The 17,402-nt window shown below is 43.5% G+C and overlaps 5 non-coding genes and 1 pseudogene across 5 annotated transcripts; all 6 read right to left on the reverse strand.

Annotated features, from left to right (window-relative positions):
- Nucleotides 1-428: 428 nt before the first annotated feature.
- On the reverse strand, nt 429-619 carry LOC130317661 (U2 spliceosomal RNA). The gene has a single exon (XR_008864744.1). It is a non-coding gene; the product is annotated as a U2 spliceosomal RNA (small nuclear RNA).
- A 2,089-nt stretch (nt 620-2,708) lies between these two features.
- LOC130317662 (U2 spliceosomal RNA) lies at nt 2,709-2,899 on the reverse strand. The gene has a single exon (XR_008864745.1). It is a non-coding gene; the product is annotated as a U2 spliceosomal RNA (small nuclear RNA).
- Nucleotides 2,900-4,977: 2,078 nt separating this feature from the next.
- LOC130317654 (U2 spliceosomal RNA) lies at nt 4,978-5,168 on the reverse strand. The gene has a single exon (XR_008864738.1). It is a non-coding gene; the product is annotated as a U2 spliceosomal RNA (small nuclear RNA).
- Nucleotides 5,169-7,259: 2,091 nt separating this feature from the next.
- Nucleotides 7,260-7,450, reverse strand: LOC130317656 (U2 spliceosomal RNA). The gene has a single exon (XR_008864739.1). It is a non-coding gene; the product is annotated as a U2 spliceosomal RNA (small nuclear RNA).
- A 2,093-nt stretch (nt 7,451-9,543) lies between these two features.
- On the reverse strand, nt 9,544-9,734 carry LOC130317657 (U2 spliceosomal RNA). Its single transcript, XR_008864740.1, has one exon. It is a non-coding gene; the product is annotated as a U2 spliceosomal RNA (small nuclear RNA).
- Nucleotides 9,735-11,825: 2,091 nt separating this feature from the next.
- Nucleotides 11,826-12,027, reverse strand: LOC130317665 (U2 spliceosomal RNA; annotated as a pseudogene).
- Nucleotides 12,028-17,402: the final 5,375 nt, after the last annotated feature.

The following is a 17,402-nucleotide window of genomic DNA, read 5'->3' on the forward strand; positions in this document are numbered from 1 at the left end:
AGACATATGTCCATCAAGTTCAACCAGGGAATTAAGGGGTAGGGGTGTGGCGCGATATTGGGGAAGGGATGAGATTTTATATTTCTTCATAAGCATTAATCTTATTTTGTCAATTAGGAACATTCAGCACCCACCCGCTATCAAGGCAGCTGCCTATCATGTCATGCCCTACCTGCACAGGTGTGCTGGCTACTCAAATGATCCAATTAAGGAGGCCATTTAGTCAGCAGCAGCAGAAGTCCTGTGCCTGGACGCTCCAACAGCGGCCAGACACAAGCAGAAGCAGCAGAAGCAGCAGCAGCACCACCTTTTGTTTTTTGGCTGCAGCAGCAGCAGCAGCAGCAGCAAGGCCCACAGGGCTGGCTAGCTGGCTAGCCAGCAAGCAGGTAGCAATGAAAGTAGGAATCTTTCTTTTTAACCCTGTAAGGGGGTGGTGCACTGTACCCGAAGATACTGCCATATCGGGTCAATGCATAAGGCGACGGAAGCAAGCTTCGAAATCGGCCCCCGTTCTCAAAAATCCATTTAATATATGGTCCCCAGATAGGGGACGTATCAGATATTAAACTGATAAGAACAGATACTACACTTGATCTTAGTCAAAAGGCCGAGAAGCGATAACCGTGAAAGGGGCGGGCCCAACAAGGTCCCCTTCATGGGCACTATCACTGCTTGCTGTCAGGGAGGCTGCCAGACAATTTTCCATGCACACTCTGGGCTGGGGGGCAGTCAACCACCAGTACACACAGCAGAACCTAAACCCATACCATTATTGCTAAGCAGCAAGACAGGGGCCCATTGCACTCCCACGGGGCCTTTTTAAATGCAATCCATAACCCGGATTTGCCAGGAACCCTTCTTACTCCTCCTACTTGCATGTGACACTGGGCTTAGGATCTGCATAGGAAACACACACACAAGCACACACCTACCTTTGTTGCCTGCAGATGCCTCCTTGGCTGTCCCCAAACGGTATCAAACCAACACCCACGGGAAGCTGTAAGCATAGAGGACATGCCTGCACCCCATTGGACTTACCTGTGTGGGTTAAATCCGGGTTATTTGACAACCTATGGCGGTGATGGTTCTGCTCAGGCAGAGCAGTGCTGATGCTCCTCATAAAGCTGTCGCTGCTGTGAAGGTTCTAGGTGACATCACAATCCCTATGGTTACATACACAACAAAGCTGGGTTGTTGTTGTTTACACTCTGCAAGGCCTGTGGAAGTGAGTGACATCATAGCACTGTAGTTCTGAGGGTTCTAGATGGATGCAACAATCTCCTGTTGCTTCTATGAAGGCCATAATAGACGACATCACCAAACAGCTCCATAGTCACATACACAGCAAAGGAGAGATGTTGTTTACACCTAGTGATGTCAGTGGTATTGAGTGACATCACAGCACAGTGCTAAGGCTCCTGGGCCTGGACACAGCAGCGGCTGCAATATCTCAACGGAGAATACGTTTATATATATGTGTGTGTGTGCGCGTATATATATATATATATATATATATATATATATATATATATATATTTCTCCGCCGAAATCACTTTTAAACCCATTTCCACCTTTTTTTCCCTTCTCTTCCTCTTACTTTTTTTTCACGTTTTTTTACGTTTTTCTCCTTTTCGCCTCTTTTCTGGGCGTATTATTCTTCTTTTTCTTCTTTTTTTTCGTCTAATGCATACCCCATCAGTGCAGCAATGCTTATTCAATACCGCCAGCAGATGGAGACACTGGGGGATAATTTTCTAAGGATTTATACTGATTTTTCCTGTCTGAATTTGTCGCACAGAAAGTTGCAGGCCAAATATGTGTGACATTTCTGCGACTTTAGCTTCTAGAGCATTTTTACAACATTATACATAGGTGCTGAATACATAAAAAGCGACTGTTCAGCGACAGACAAGTCGCATCGGCTGAAAGTAGGCCAGAATGTCAGTCCATGTTGGAGCAGGTTTAGATACAGTCTAAAGCATAGATCTCAAAGTCTGTGCACAGAATTTAGCAAGGGCCTCGCACCTTCTGATGCATCAGGTAGGTGCACTATAGCATAGCCTAACCCTCTGTACTTTGGTCTATATTGATGCGGGACATAGACAGCCAGCTGATGACCAATCCATTAGTGCAATGGATGGCTGGAAGCATTTGTCTTTGCCTTTGCAATACCACAGAAGCAATGCATGGTCAATGTACAGCAATGACACACCTGTGTGAACAGCCAGGAGACCCCCCCATGTTATGTTACATAGTTACATAGTTAGTACGGTCGAAAAAAGACATATGTCCATCAAGTTCAACCAGGGAATTAAGGGGTAGGGGTGTGGCGCGATATTGGGGAAGGGATGAGATTTTATATTTCTTCATAAGCATTAATCTTATTTTGTCAATTAGGAACATTCAGCACCCACCCGCTATCAAGGCAGCTGCCTATCATGTCATGCCCTACCTGCACAGGTGTGCTGGCTACTCAAATGATCCAATTAAGGAGGCCATTTAGTCAGCAGCAGCAGAAGTCCTGTGCCTGGACGCTCCAACAGCGGCCAGACACAAGCAGAAGCAGCAGAAGCAGCAGCAGCACCACCTTTTGTTTTTTGGCTGCAGCAGCAGCAGCAGCAGCAGCAAGGCCCACAGGGCTGGCTAGCTGGCTAGCCAGCAAGCAGGTAGCAATGAAAGTAGGAATCTTTCTTTTTAACCCTGTAAGGGGGTGGTGCACTGTACCCGAAGATACTGCCATATCGGGTCAATGCATAAGGCGACGGAAGCAAGCTTCGAAATCGGCCCCCGTTCTCAAAAATCCATTTAATATATGGTCCCCAGATAGGGGACGTATCAGATATTAAACTGATAAGAACAGATACTACACTTGATCTTAGTCAAAAGGCCGAGAAGCGATAACCGTGAAAGGGGCGGGCCCAACAAGGTCCCCTTCATGGGCACTATCACTGCTTGCTGTCAGGGAGGCTGCCAGACAATTTTCCATGCACACTCTGGGCTGGGGGGCAGTCAACCACCAGTACACACAGCAGAACCTAAACCCATACCATTATTGCTAAGCAGCAAGACAGGGGCCCATTGCACTCCCACGGGGCCTTTTTAAATGCAATCCATAACCCGGATTTGCCAGGAACCCTTCTTACTCCTCCTACTTGCATGTGACACTGGGCTTAGGATCTGCATAGGAAACACACACACAAGCACACACCTACCTTTGTTGCCTGCAGATGCCTCCTTGGCTGTCCCCAAACGGTATCAAACCAACACCCACGGGAAGCTGTAAGCATAGAGGACATGCCTGCACCCCATTGGACTTACCTGTGTGGGTTAAATCCGGGTTATTTGACAACCTATGGCGGTGATGGTTCTGCTCAGGCAGAGCAGTGCTGATGCTCCTCATAAAGCTGTCGCTGCTGTGAAGGTTCTAGGTGACATCACAATCCCTATGGTTACATACACAACAAAGCTGGGTTGTTGTTGTTTACACTCTGCAAGGCCTGTGGAAGTGAGTGACATCATAGCACTGTAGTTCTGAGGGTTCTAGATGGATGCAACAATCTCCTGTTGCTTCTATGAAGGCCATAATAGACGACATCACCAAACAGCTCCATAGTCACATACACAGCAAAGGAGAGATGTTGTTTACACCTAGTGATGTCAGTGGTATTGAGTGACATCACAGCACAGTGCTAAGGCTCCTGGGCCTGGACACAGCAGCGGCTGCAATATCTCAACGGAGAATACGTTTATATATATGTGTGTGTGTGCGCGTATATATATATATATATATATATATATATATATATATATATATATTCTCCGCCGAAATCACTTTTAAACCCATTTCCACCTTTTTTTCCCTTCTCTTCCTCTTACTTTTTTTTCACGTTTTTCTCCTTTTCGCCTCTTTTCTGGGCGTATTATTCTTCTTTTTCTTCTTTTTTTTCGTCTAATGCATACCCCATCAGTGCAGCAATGCTTATTCAATACCGCCAGCAGATGGAGACACTGGGGGATAATTTTCTAAGGATTTATACTGATTTTTCCTGTCTGAATTTGTCGCACAGAAAGTTGCAGGCCAAATATGTGTGACATTTCTGCGACTTTAGCTTCTAGAGCATTTTTACAACATTATACATAGGTGCTGAATACATAAAAAGCGACTGTTCAGCGACAGACAAGTCGCATCGGCTGAAAGTAGGCCAGAATGTCAGTCCATGTTGGAGCAGGTTTAGATACAGTCTAAAGCATAGATCTCAAAGTCTGTGCACAGAATTTAGCAAGGGCCTCGCACCTTCTGATGCATCAGGTAGGTGCACTATAGCATAGCCTAACCCTCTGTACTTTGGTCTATATTGATGCGGGACATAGACAGCCAGCTGATGACCAATCCATTAGTGCAATGGATGGCTGGAAGCATTTGTCTTTGCCTTTGCAATACCACAGAAGCAATGCATGGTCAATGTACAGCAATGACACACCTGTGTGAACAGCCAGGAGACCCCCCCATGTTATGTTACATAGTTACATAGTTAGTACGGTCGAAAAAAGACATATGTCCATCAAGTTCAACCAGGGAATTAAGGGGTAGGGGTGTGGCGCGATATTGGGGAAGGGATGAGATTTTATATTTCTTCATAAGCATTAATCTTATTTTGTCAATTAGGAACATTCAGCACCCACCCGCTATCAAGGCAGCTGCCTATCATGTCATGCCCTACCTGCACAGGTGTGCTGGCTACTCAAATGATCCAATTAAGGAGGCCATTTAGTCAGCAGCAGCAGAAGTCCTGTGCCTGGACGCTCCAACAGCGGCCAGACACAAGCAGAAGCAGCAGAAGCAGCAGCAGCACCACCTTTTGTTTTTTGGCTGCAGCAGCAGCAGCAGCAGCAGCAAGGCCCACAGGGCTGGCTAGCTGGCTAGCCAGCAAGCAGGTAGCAATGAAAGTAGGAATCTTTCTTTTTAACCCTGTAAGGGGGTGGTGCACTGTACCCGAAGATACTGCCATATCGGGTCAATGCATAGGGCGACGGAAGCAAGCTTCGAAATCGGCCCCCGTTCTCAAAAATCCATTTAATATATGGTCCCCAGATAGGGGACGTATCAGATATTAAACTGATAAGAACAGATACTACACTTGATCTTAGCCAAAAGGCCGAGAAGCGATAACCGTGAAAGGGGCGGGCCCAACAAGGTCCCCTTCATGGGCACTATCACTGCTTGCTGTCAGGGAGGCTGCCAGACAATTTTCCATGCACACTCTGGGCTGGGGGGCAGTCAACCACCAGTACACACAGCAGAACCTAAACCCATACCATTATTGCTAAGCAGCAAGACAGGGGCCCATTGCACTCCCACGGGGCCTTTTTAAATGCAATCCATAACCCGGATTTGCCAGGAACCCTTCTTACTCCTCCTACTTGCATGTGACACTGGGCTTAGGATCTGCATAGGAAACACACACACAAGCACACACCTACCTTTGTTGCCTGCAGATGCCTCCTTGGCTGTCCCCAAACGGTATCAAACCAACACCCACGGGAAGCTGTAAGCATAGAGGACATGCCTGCACCCCATTGGACTTACCTGTGTGGGTTAAATCCGGGTTATTTGACAACCTATGGCGGTGATGGTTCTGCTCAGGCAGAGCAGTGCTGATGCTCCTCATAAAGCTGTCGCTGCTGTGAAGGTTCTAGGTGACATCACAATCCCTATGGTTACATACACAACAAAGCTGGGTTGTTGTTGTTTACACTCTGCAAGGCCTGTGGAAGTGAGTGACATCATAGCACTGTAGTTCTGAGGGTTCTAGATGGATGCAACAATCTCCTGTTGCTTCTATGAAGGCCATAATAGACGACATCACCAAACAGCTCCATAGTCACATACACAGCAAAGGAGAGATGTTGTTTACACCTAGTGATGTCAGTGGTATTGAGTGACATCACAGCACAGTGCTAAGGCTCCTGGGCCTGGACACAGCAGCGGCTGCAATATCTCAACGGAGAATACGTTTATATATATGTGTGTGTGTGCGCGTATATATATATATATATATATATATATATATATATATATATATATATTTCTCCGCCGAAATCACTTTTAAACCCATTTCCACCTTTTTTTCCCTTCTCTTCCTCTTACTTTTTTTTCACGTTTTTTTACGTTTTTCTCCTTTTCGCCTCTTTTCTGGGCGTATTATTCTTCTTTTTCTTCTTTTTTTTCGTCTAATGCATACCCCATCAGTGCAGCAATGCTTATTCAATACCGCCAGCAGATGGAGACACTGGGGGATAATTTTCTAAGGATTTATACTGATTTTTCCTGTCTGAATTTGTCGCACAGAAAGTTGCAGGCCAAATATGTGTGACATTTCTGCGACTTTAGCTTCTAGAGCATTTTTACAACATTATACATAGGTGCTGAATACATAAAAAGCGACTGTTCAGCGACAGACAAGTCGCATCGGCTGAAAGTAGGCCAGAATGTCAGTCCATGTTGGAGCAGGTTTAGATACAGTCTAAAGCATAGATCTCAAAGTCTGTGCACAGAATTTAGCAAGGGCCTCGCACCTTCTGATGCATCAGGTAGGTGCACTATAGCATAGCCTAACCCTCTGTACTTTGGTCTATATTGATGCGGGACATAGACAGCCAGCTGATGACCAATCCATTAGTGCAATGGATGGCTGGAAGCATTTGTCTTTGCCTTTGCAATACCACAGAAGCAATGCATGGTCAATGTACAGCAATGACACACCTGTGTGAACAGCCAGGAGACCCCCCCATGTTATGTTACATAGTTACATAGTTAGTACGGTCGAAAAAAGACATATGTCCATCAAGTTCAACCAGGGAATTAAGGGGTAGGGGTGTGGCGCGATATTGGGGAAGGGATGAGATTTTATATTTCTTCATAAGCATTAATCTTATTTTGTCAATTAGGAACATTCAGCACCCACCCGCTATCAAGGCAGCTGCCTATCATGTCATGCCCTACCTGCACAGGTGTGCTGGCTACTCAAATGATCCAATTAAGGAGGCCATTTAGTCAGCAGCAGCAGAAGTCCTGTGCCTGGACGCTCCAACAGCGGCCAGACACAAGCAGAAGCAGCAGAAGCAGCAGCAGCACCACCTTTTGTTTTTTGGCTGCAGCAGCAGCAGCAGCAGCAGCAAGGCCCACAGGGCTGGCTAGCTGGCTAGCCAGCAAGCAGGTAGCAATGAAAGTAGGAATCTTTCTTTTTAACCCTGTAAGGGGGTGGTGCACTGTACCCGAAGATACTGCCATATCGGGTCAATGCATAGGGCGACGGAAGCAAGCTTCGAAATCGGCCCCCGTTCTCAAAAATCCATTTAATATATGGTCCCCAGATAGGGGACGTATCAGATATTAAACTGATAAGAACAGATACTACACTTGATCTTAGCCAAAAGGCCGAGAAGCGATAACCGTGAAAGGGGCGGGCCCAACAAGGTCCCCTTCATGGGCACTATCACTGCTTGCTGTCAGGGAGGCTGCCAGACAATTTTCCATGCACACTCTGGGCTGGGGGGCAGTCAACCACCAGTACACACAGCAGAACCTAAACCCATACCATTATTGCTAAGCAGCAAGACAGGGGCCCATTGCACTCCCACGGGGCCTTTTTAAATGCAATCCATAACCCGGATTTGCCAGGAACCCTTCTTACTCCTCCTACTTGCATGTGACACTGGGCTTAGGATCTGCATAGGAAACACACACACAAGCACACACCTACCTTTGTTGCCTGCAGATGCCTCCTTGGCTGTCCCCAAACGGTATCAAACCAACACCCACGGGAAGCTGTAAGCATAGAGGACATGCCTGCACCCCATTGGACTTACCTGTGTGGGTTAAATCCGGGTTATTTGACAACCTATGGCGGTGATGGTTCTGCTCAGGCAGAGCAGTGCTGATGCTCCTCATAAAGCTGTCGCTGCTGTGAAGGTTCTAGGTGACATCACAATCCCTATGGTTACATACACAACAAAGCTGGGTTGTTGTTGTTTACACTCTGCAAGGCCTGTGGAAGTGAGTGACATCATAGCACTGTAGTTCTGAGGGTTCTAGATGGATGCAACAATCTCCTGTTGCTTCTATGAAGGCCATAATAGACGACATCACCAAACAGCTCCATAGTCACATACACAGCAAAGGAGAGATGTTGTTTACACCTAGTGATGTCAGTGGTATTGAGTGACATCACAGCACAGTGCTAAGGCTCCTGGGCCTGGACACAGCAGCGGCTGCAATATCTCAACGGAGAATACGTTTATATATATGTGTGTGTGTGCGCGTATATATATATATATATATATATATATATATATATATATATATATATATATATATTTCTCCGCCGAAATCACTTTTAAACCCATTTCCACCTTTTTTTCCCTTCTCTTCCTCTTACTTTTTTTTCACGTTTTTTTACGTTTTTCTCCTTTTCGCCTCTTTTCTGGGCGTATTATTCTTCTTTTTCTTCTTTTTTTTCGTCTAATGCATACCCCATCAGTGCAGCAATGCTTATTCAATACCGCCAGCAGATGGAGACACTGGGGGATAATTTTCTAAGGATTTATACTGATTTTTCCTGTCTGAATTTGTCGCACAGAAAGTTGCAGGCCAAATATGTGTGACATTTCTGCGACTTTAGCTTCTAGAGCATTTTTACAACATTATACATAGGTGCTGAATACATAAAAAGCGACTGTTCAGCGACAGACAAGTCGCATCGGCTGAAAGTAGGCCAGAATGTCAGTCCATGTTGGAGCAGGTTTAGATACAGTCTAAAGCATAGATCTCAAAGTCTGTGCACAGAATTTAGCAAGGGCCTCGCACCTTCTGATGCATCAGGTAGGTGCACTATAGCATAGCCTAACCCTCTGTACTTTGGTCTATATTGATGCGGGACATAGACAGCCAGCTGATGACCAATCCATTAGTGCAATGGATGGCTGGAAGCATTTGTCTTTGCCTTTGCAATACCACAGAAGCAATGCATGGTCAATGTACAGCAATGACACACCTGTGTGAACAGCCAGGAGACCCCCCCATGTTATGTTACATAGTTACATAGTTAGTACGGTCGAAAAAAGACATATGTCCATCAAGTTCAACCAGGGAATTAAGGGGTAGGGGTGTGGCGCGATATTGGGGAAGGGATGAGATTTTATATTTCTTCATAAGCATTAATCTTATTTTGTCAATTAGGAACATTCAGCACCCACCCGCTATCAAGGCAGCTGCCTATCATGTCATGCCCTACCTGCACAGGTGTGCTGGCTACTCAAATGATCCAATTAAGGAGGCCATTTAGTCAGCAGCAGCAGAAGTCCTGTGCCTGGACGCTCCAACAGCGGCCAGACACAAGCAGAAGCAGCAGAAGCAGCAGCAGCACCACCTTTTGTTTTTTGGCTGCAGCAGCAGCAGCAGCAAGGCCCACAGGGCTGGCTAGCTGGCTAGCCAGCAAGCAGGTAGCAATGAAAGTAGGAATCTTTCTTTTTAACCCTGTAAGGGGGTGGTGCACTGTACCCGAAGATACTGCCATATCGGGTCAATGCATAGGGCGACGGAAGCAAGCTTCGAAATCGGCCCCCGTTCTCAAAAATCCATTTAATATATGGTCCCCAGATAGGGGACGTATCAGATATTAAACTGATAAGAACAGATACTACACTTGATCTTAGCCAAAAGGCCGAGAAGCGATAACCGTGAAAGGGGCGGGCCCAACAAGGTCCCCTTCATGGGCACTATCACTGCTTGCTGTCAGGGAGGCTGCCAGACAATTTTCCATGCACACTCTGGGCTGGGGGGCAGTCAACCACCAGTACACACAGCAGAACCTAAACCCATACCATTATTGCTAAGCAGCAAGACAGGGGCCCATTGCACTCCCACGGGGCCTTTTTAAATGCAATCCATAACCCGGATTTGCCAGGAACCCTTCTTACTCCTCCTACTTGCATGTGACACTGGGCTTAGGATCTGCATAGGAAACACACACACAAGCACACACCTACCTTTGTTGCCTGCAGATGCCTCCTTGGCTGTCCCCAAACGGTATCAAACCAACACCCACGGGAAGCTGTAAGCATAGAGGACATGCCTGCACCCCATTGGACTTACCTGTGTGGGTTAAATCCGGGTTATTTGACAACCTATGGCGGTGATGGTTCTGCTCAGGCAGAGCAGTGCTGATGCTCCTCATAAAGCTGTCGCTGCTGTGAAGGTTCTAGGTGACATCACAATCCCTATGGTTACATACACAACAAAGCTGGGTTGTTGTTGTTTACACTCTGCAAGGCCTGTGGAAGTGAGTGACATCATAGCACTGTAGTTCTGAGGGTTCTAGATGGATGCAACAATCTCCTGTTGCTTCTATGAAGGCCATAATAGACGACATCACCAAACAGCTCCATAGTCACATACACAGCAAAGGAGAGATGTTGTTTACACCTAGTGATGTCAGTGGTATTGAGTGACATCACAGCACAGTGCTAAGGCTCCTGGGCCTGGACACAGCAGCGGCTGCAATATCTCAACGGAGAATACGTTTATATATATGTGTGTGTGTGCGCGTATATATATATATATATATATATATATATATATATATATATATATATTTCTCCGCCGAAATCACTTTTAAACCCATTTCCACCTTTTTTTCCCTTCTCTTCCTCTTACTTTTTTTTCACGTTTTTTTACGTTTTTCTCCTTTTCGCCTCTTTTCTGGGCGTATTATTCTTCTTTTTCTTCTTTTTTTTCGTCTAATGCATACCCCATCAGTGCAGCAATGCTTATTCAATACCGCCAGCAGATGGAGACACTGGGGGATAATTTTCTAAGGATTTATACTGATTTTTCCTGTCTGAATTTGTCGCACAGAAAGTTGCAGGCCAAATATGTGTGACATTTCTGCGACTTTAGCTTCTAGAGCATTTTTACAACATTATACATAGGTGCTGAATACATAAAAAGCGACTGTTCAGCGACAGACAAGTCGCATCGGCTGAAAGTAGGCCAGAATGTCAGTCCATGTTGGAGCAGGTTTAGATACAGTCTAAAGCATAGATCTCAAAGTCTGTGCACAGAATTTAGCAAGGGCCTCGCACCTTCTGATGCATCAGGTAGGTGCACTATAGCATAGCCTAACCCTCTGTACTTTGGTCTATATTGATGCGGGACATAGACAGCCAGCTGATGACCAATCCATTAGTGCAATGGATGGCTGGAAGCATTTGTCTTTGCCTTTGCAATACCACAGAAGCAATGCATGGTCAATGTACAGCAATGACACACCTGTGTGAACAGCCAGGAGACCCCCCCATGTTATGTTACATAGTTACATAGTTAGTACGGTCGAAAAAAGACATATGTCCATCAAGTTCAACCAGGGAATTAAGGGGTAGGGGTGTGGCGCGATATTGGGGAAGGGATGAGATTTTATATTTCTTCATAAGCATTAATCTTATTTTGTCAATTAGGAACATTCAGCACCCACCCGCTATCAAGGCAGCTGCCTATCATGTCATGCCCTACCTGCACAGGTGTGCTGGCTACTCAAATGATCCAATTAAGGAGGCCATTTAGTCAGCAGCAGCAGAAGTCCTGTGCCTGGACGCTCCAACAGCGGCCAGACACAAGCAGAAGCAGCAGAAGCAGCAGCAGCACCACCTTTTGTTTTTTGGCTGCAGCAGCAGCAGCAGCAGCAGCAAGGCCCACAGGGCTGGCTAGCTGGCTAGCCAGCAAGCAGGTAGCAATGAAAGTAGGAATCTTTCTTTTTAACCCTGTAAGGGGGTGGTGCACTGTACCCGAAGATACTGCCATATCGGGTCAATGCATAGGGCGACGGAAGCAAGCTTCGAAATCGGCCCCCGTTCTCAAAAATCCATTTAATATATGGTCCCCAGATAGGGGACGTATCAGATATTAAACTGATAAGAACAGATTTTTTTTTTTTTTTTTTTTTTTTTTTACATTTTTATTGAAAAAACTCAAAAACTTAAATACATCACAAGAAATTTTTACAATATATCAAATACTGTTTTCCATAAATGTAAATTCCACATAGCTAATGCTTTTTTCTGCCCATATCTCTTTTTATCAATTAAATAGTACAAGTAAACTTCACTGTATATCATCTTCAAACATTCTTTTTCACAAATAAAATCTCTTTTGAAGACAAGGATATTACGAACTTTCCATAATACATTTTTTGTACAGTTGATAAAAATCCACAAAATTCTCTCTTTTTCTTTCGTAACTCCATCACTTTTGCCATATAAAACAACTTCATGATTTAAAACTTTTAGACCTGTTAGGAATTTCAATAAAGAACCAATTAGTCTAAAAACCTTTTGTGCAAAATAACAATTCCATAAAAGGTGCAAAACAGTTTCATCTATATTGCAATTTTCCCGGGGACAGACACATACAGCATTTAGACCTCTTCTATATTGGAAAAATCTTACCGGAAGACACTCATGGATAATCATCCATGCTAAATCCTTGTGCTCATTAAAAAGATATGGCTCGTTTACCTTTTTCCATATTTGTACACACCTATTATAAGAAAAATTAGAGACCATACATATTTCTTCTTGCAAATTTAACTGTACTTCTATCTTGCGAGCATCCCTCAAGGTTAACAAGTCAAAGTCTTTAAGGTTATACATACGTATAATTTTTTCTAAGATGGCATAATGTTTAGGCGGAGTTAAAAGTACAGGAGTAGATAATGATAAAAACACCCATTTTCTTCTTCTAAAAATATGTCCCGCAGAGTACTTTAAAAAACAGGACCATACACTTTTCATAAAAAGTCCCCTAAAACACCAACTAAAAAACCTTAAGTATAAAAATTTTCTAATACAGGGAACCTGTTTTCCTCCATTTTTTTGTGACTTATACATAATATCTCTTTTTAATTTTTCTGCTTTAGAACTCCATAGAAACTCAAAGAGAATCCTCTGAAGTTGCCTAGACATAAGTTCATTAGGAGGATAAATCATATTTAAATAGAGCATAATGGGTATTAGCATAGCCTTAATCACCAAAATTTTACCTTCTAAAGATAATTTCCTAAGGGACCAAAAGTCTACCTTCTTCTTTACCTTTTCTTTTACCATTAGCCAACTTTCCTCACCATTGTTATTTTTATCAAAGATGACTCCAAGGATTTTTATTTTTTCTGACTGTAATTTTAGGTTTGGTATTTGCACGTTTTCCCATTTACCTATATAAAAACAGTCACATTTAGATAAATTAAGTTTAAAAGCAGAAGCTTTACAAAAGAAATCAGTAACATCAACAACTCTTTGTAAAGAGAAGGAACTTTCACAAAAAACATTAATATCATCCATATAGCCACACACTTTAAGGGTGGCACTATTACCTCCAGGAACTGGCACTCCTTTTATTATTTTATCATTCCTTATTAAGTTTAACAGAGGTTCTATTGCACATATGAACAGTATAGGAGACAGAGGGCAGCCTTGCTTTACCCCTGATGATAAATTAATAAAATCCGTAAGGAAACCATTTATTAAAATCCTGCTAAAAGAACCTTTATATAAGAGAGCAATTTGCTTAATAAATATGTTAGGAAAACCCATGCGTTGTAAAACCATCCATAAAAAACAATGTGATACTCTATCGAAAGCTTTATGAAAATCTAGAGATAGAATGGCTAGATTTTGATTCCGCTCTTGCTGATACCATATGACGTCCCTAATAGCATTTAAAGGTTCAGCTACACTCCTTCCTGGGACACCACATACCTGATCCACATGGATGACCTTGTACAAAAAAGGCTTCATTCTGTTAACAAAAATTTTTGACATAATCTTATAATCAACATTAAGAAGCGTAATTGGTCTCCAATTTTCTAAGCTGTTCCTATCCCCCTTTTTGGGGATCAGAGACACTATACCACTCCTCCAAGATAAAGGTAGAACATCAGAATTAAAAGCCTCCTTAAAAATATTAAGCAAATCATCTTTAAAAATTTCCCAAAAGGTTTTATAAAACTCTACAGGAAGTCCATCCGAACCTGGTGTTTTACCTGTGGATAAACTTTTAGCAGCAATTTCTAATTCTTGGCATCTTACTTCTGTGCAAAGTCCATCTTGGTCCTCCTTACTTAAACCACAATCTAAAGTGCTTAGGAGAAAATTTGCAGCAGATATATCAATGGGTTTCTCATTAAACAGATCTTGATAAAAGGATTTAGCTTTGGATAACATTCCTACATTAGTAGTTTCATCCTCAATGTTAATCATTAACTTTTTTGTTTCCATTACCTTTTTAAAAAAGAATCTTGTACACTTTTCATCCTTCTCTTTACATTCAACTTTGGAGTTAAAAATTATTTCTTTCCCTTTGTTAGTTATAGCCTTCTGAATATCACTTTTAACACTTAAAATCAGATCGTCTACATATACACCCAGCTCTTTGAGTTGATAATAGGTTTGTAGTTTTGTGTTAAGATCTCTATACCATTTCAATTTCTCTTTTGTTTTTTTAACACCCATCTTAATAAAATACTCTTTAAATTTTACCTTGCAGAATTCCCACCATGCTAAAAGAGAATTAAAATTAGTCCTTGAGTTCTGCAATTTTTTAAAAAGATAGATAAAATTACATTTAATTTCTTCATCTTCAAGCAAAGAGACATTCAGACGCCAGACTCCTTTGGCTCTGCAAACCCCATCAAACTTACATGTAGCAGATAGAATCTTATGATCTGAAAAAAAGGTAGAAGTCAATTGCATATTCCCATAAAATGCAAATCCAGAAGCAAAAATATAATCAATTCTTGACATATAAAGGCTATTCCCCCAGGTATGCCCAGGGTCATTAGGGAAAGAGGTTCTCCACAAATCTTTTAAATTAAAATCAACTATAAAATCCTTTAGTTGTTTTTCAGTCTTATCTTTCCTTTGTTCAGATCCTCCAGCCCGCTCCTCTCCTGCCATTATACAATTAAAATCACCAGCGATGATAAGAGGGGATGAACCCGGTAAATAAAACTGAATTTTCTCTAATAAATCAGATCTTTCATCCTTATCTGGAGAGGCATATACATTTAAAAGTCTCATATTCATGTCATTATAAATAATATGAACGAGCAGGGCTCTACCGGGTACAATGTCTGTGAAGGAGGTAACTTTATACTCACTGCTCTTGAACAGTATGCCAACACCAGTCACTTTCCTCTCATTATCCCCTGACCACACAGACGGGCCAAGAGTCCATTCAGATCTCAAAGATGAATAATTGATATCATAATCAATGGCACATTCCTGTAAAAATAAAATGTCTGTAGGCAAAGAAGACAAGAAAGAAAATAAAGCAGCCCTCCTCTCTGGGCTCTTCAAACTCCTCACATTGAAGGAGGAGATATTAACACTTGGTAGCTCCTGGGTCATTCATTATCCTCAGACAAAGAACCCCAATCTGTAGGTGGTGACACAAATTCCTCAATATTAACAGGGTCGGATGCTGTTATAACCTTTTGGCAGACAATCTCCACGTTCCCCTCGTCCGCACTAACTCGACCACTCCTTTTGATGTTAAGGCCCTTTTCCTCTTTCCGGTCTCTGCTTTTCCTCTTTCGCCGTTCTTCTACATCCATCTCCTCTGTATCCCTTCTGGGCGGTCCAGGACCTTCAACTTCCATGAGAGGAGAACCCCTCACTTCTGTCTCAGGTCCCACGACCTTCCCCGGGGACACAATGCTTTTGGAGACATGAGCCACAGCAGGTATCACAGGAATTCCGGTAGCAGAAGACTCAGGCATCACTTTCAGGGTGTGGGTCTTAGGCACAGGCACAGCATCCATGGAGCTCTTCCTCATCGAGGGACCAGCCGATGTAGCCACAATATTGGCCCAGGAGCGTTGAGGACAATCCTTAAAAGCGTGTCCTTTCTGCTTACACACATTACACAGAATCTCATTTTGACAGTCCAAAGTGGTGTGGCCTTTTTGGCCACATCTTTTGCAAATAACCACTTCCTCTTTGCAAGATTCTTGTGTATGACCATATTCATGGCATTTCCTGCAATAATACGGCATCCCAGGGTAGAATAAATAGCCACGTTTACGCCCAATTAAAAAATTTGCAGGTGGGCGACACAGACCTCCAATTCCTCTCACATCTTCTCTGAACTTAACAGCAAACTTATGCTTTCCAGTCCAAAAGTCCATTGCATTCATTATTTTATGAGAGTATTTGACTTCCGCACAATATTGGTTTAAAAATAAGACAATGTCTCTTATATCCACGTATGGATCGTGCATAGTAACCACCAGTGGAACATCGCCATTAGAATATAGAGCAATGAAAACAAGTCCTTTCATATCCTCCTCATTGGCAAGCTCCCGAACTTTCTCAAACATATGGTCACATGCAGATGCGGAAGTCAAGGTAAGAATGAAAAGTCCTTTACCTGGGTCTTTTAGGCAAAACACATCTTCTCTCTGAATGTGCAATAAATCCAGCATAATTCTCTTGACAAAAAATTCCAAAGTCATCTTCTCCTTTTTCTCCTCATCCACTTCAATACGGAAGGTGTTCTTAATCCGAGTTTCAGTATGCGCAGCAAACCTAAGGGTCGCCATGGGGGATCGCCTTCCCGTTCTTTGTAAGTCCTCCTCCTATAGCAGCATGAGGCTTAAGACGGCTAAAAAACCGCCGATGCCTCAAGGCCGAAGGTTCGACGAACTCAGAGCCCCTTGACAAGATACAAGATCTTAGCCAAAAGGCCGAGAAGCGATAACCGTGAAAGGGGCGGGCCCAACAAGGTCCCCTTCATGGGCACTATCACTGCTTGCTGTCAGGGAGGCTGCCAGACAATTTTCCATGCACACTCTGGGCTGGGGGGCAGTCAACCACCAGTACACACAGCAGAACCTAAACCCATACCATTATTGCTAAGCAGCAAGACAGGGGCCCATTGCACTCCCACGGGGCCTTTTTAAATGCAATCCATAACCCGGATTTGCCAGGAACCCTTCTTACTCCTCCTACTTGCATGTGACACTGGGCTTAGGATCTGCATAGGAAACACACACACAAGCACACACCTACCTTTGTTGCCTGCAGATGCCTCCTTGGCTGTCCCCAAACGGTATCAAACCAACACCCACGGGAAGCTGTAAGCATAGAGGACATGCCTGCACCCCATTGGACTTACCTGTGTGGGTTAAATCCGGGTTATTTGACAACCTATGGCGGTGATGGTTCTGCTCAGGCAGAGCAGTGCTGATGCTCCTCATAAAGCTGTCGCTGCTGTGAAGGTTCTAGGTGACATCACAATCCCTATGGTTACATACACAACAAAGCTGGGTTGTTGTTGTTTACACTCTGCA

The sequence above is a fragment of the Hyla sarda genome, unplaced genomic scaffold (assembly GCF_029499605.1).
Source record: "Hyla sarda isolate aHylSar1 unplaced genomic scaffold, aHylSar1.hap1 scaffold_2005, whole genome shotgun sequence".
NCBI lineage: Eukaryota > Metazoa > Chordata > Amphibia > Anura > Hylidae > Hyla > Hyla sarda.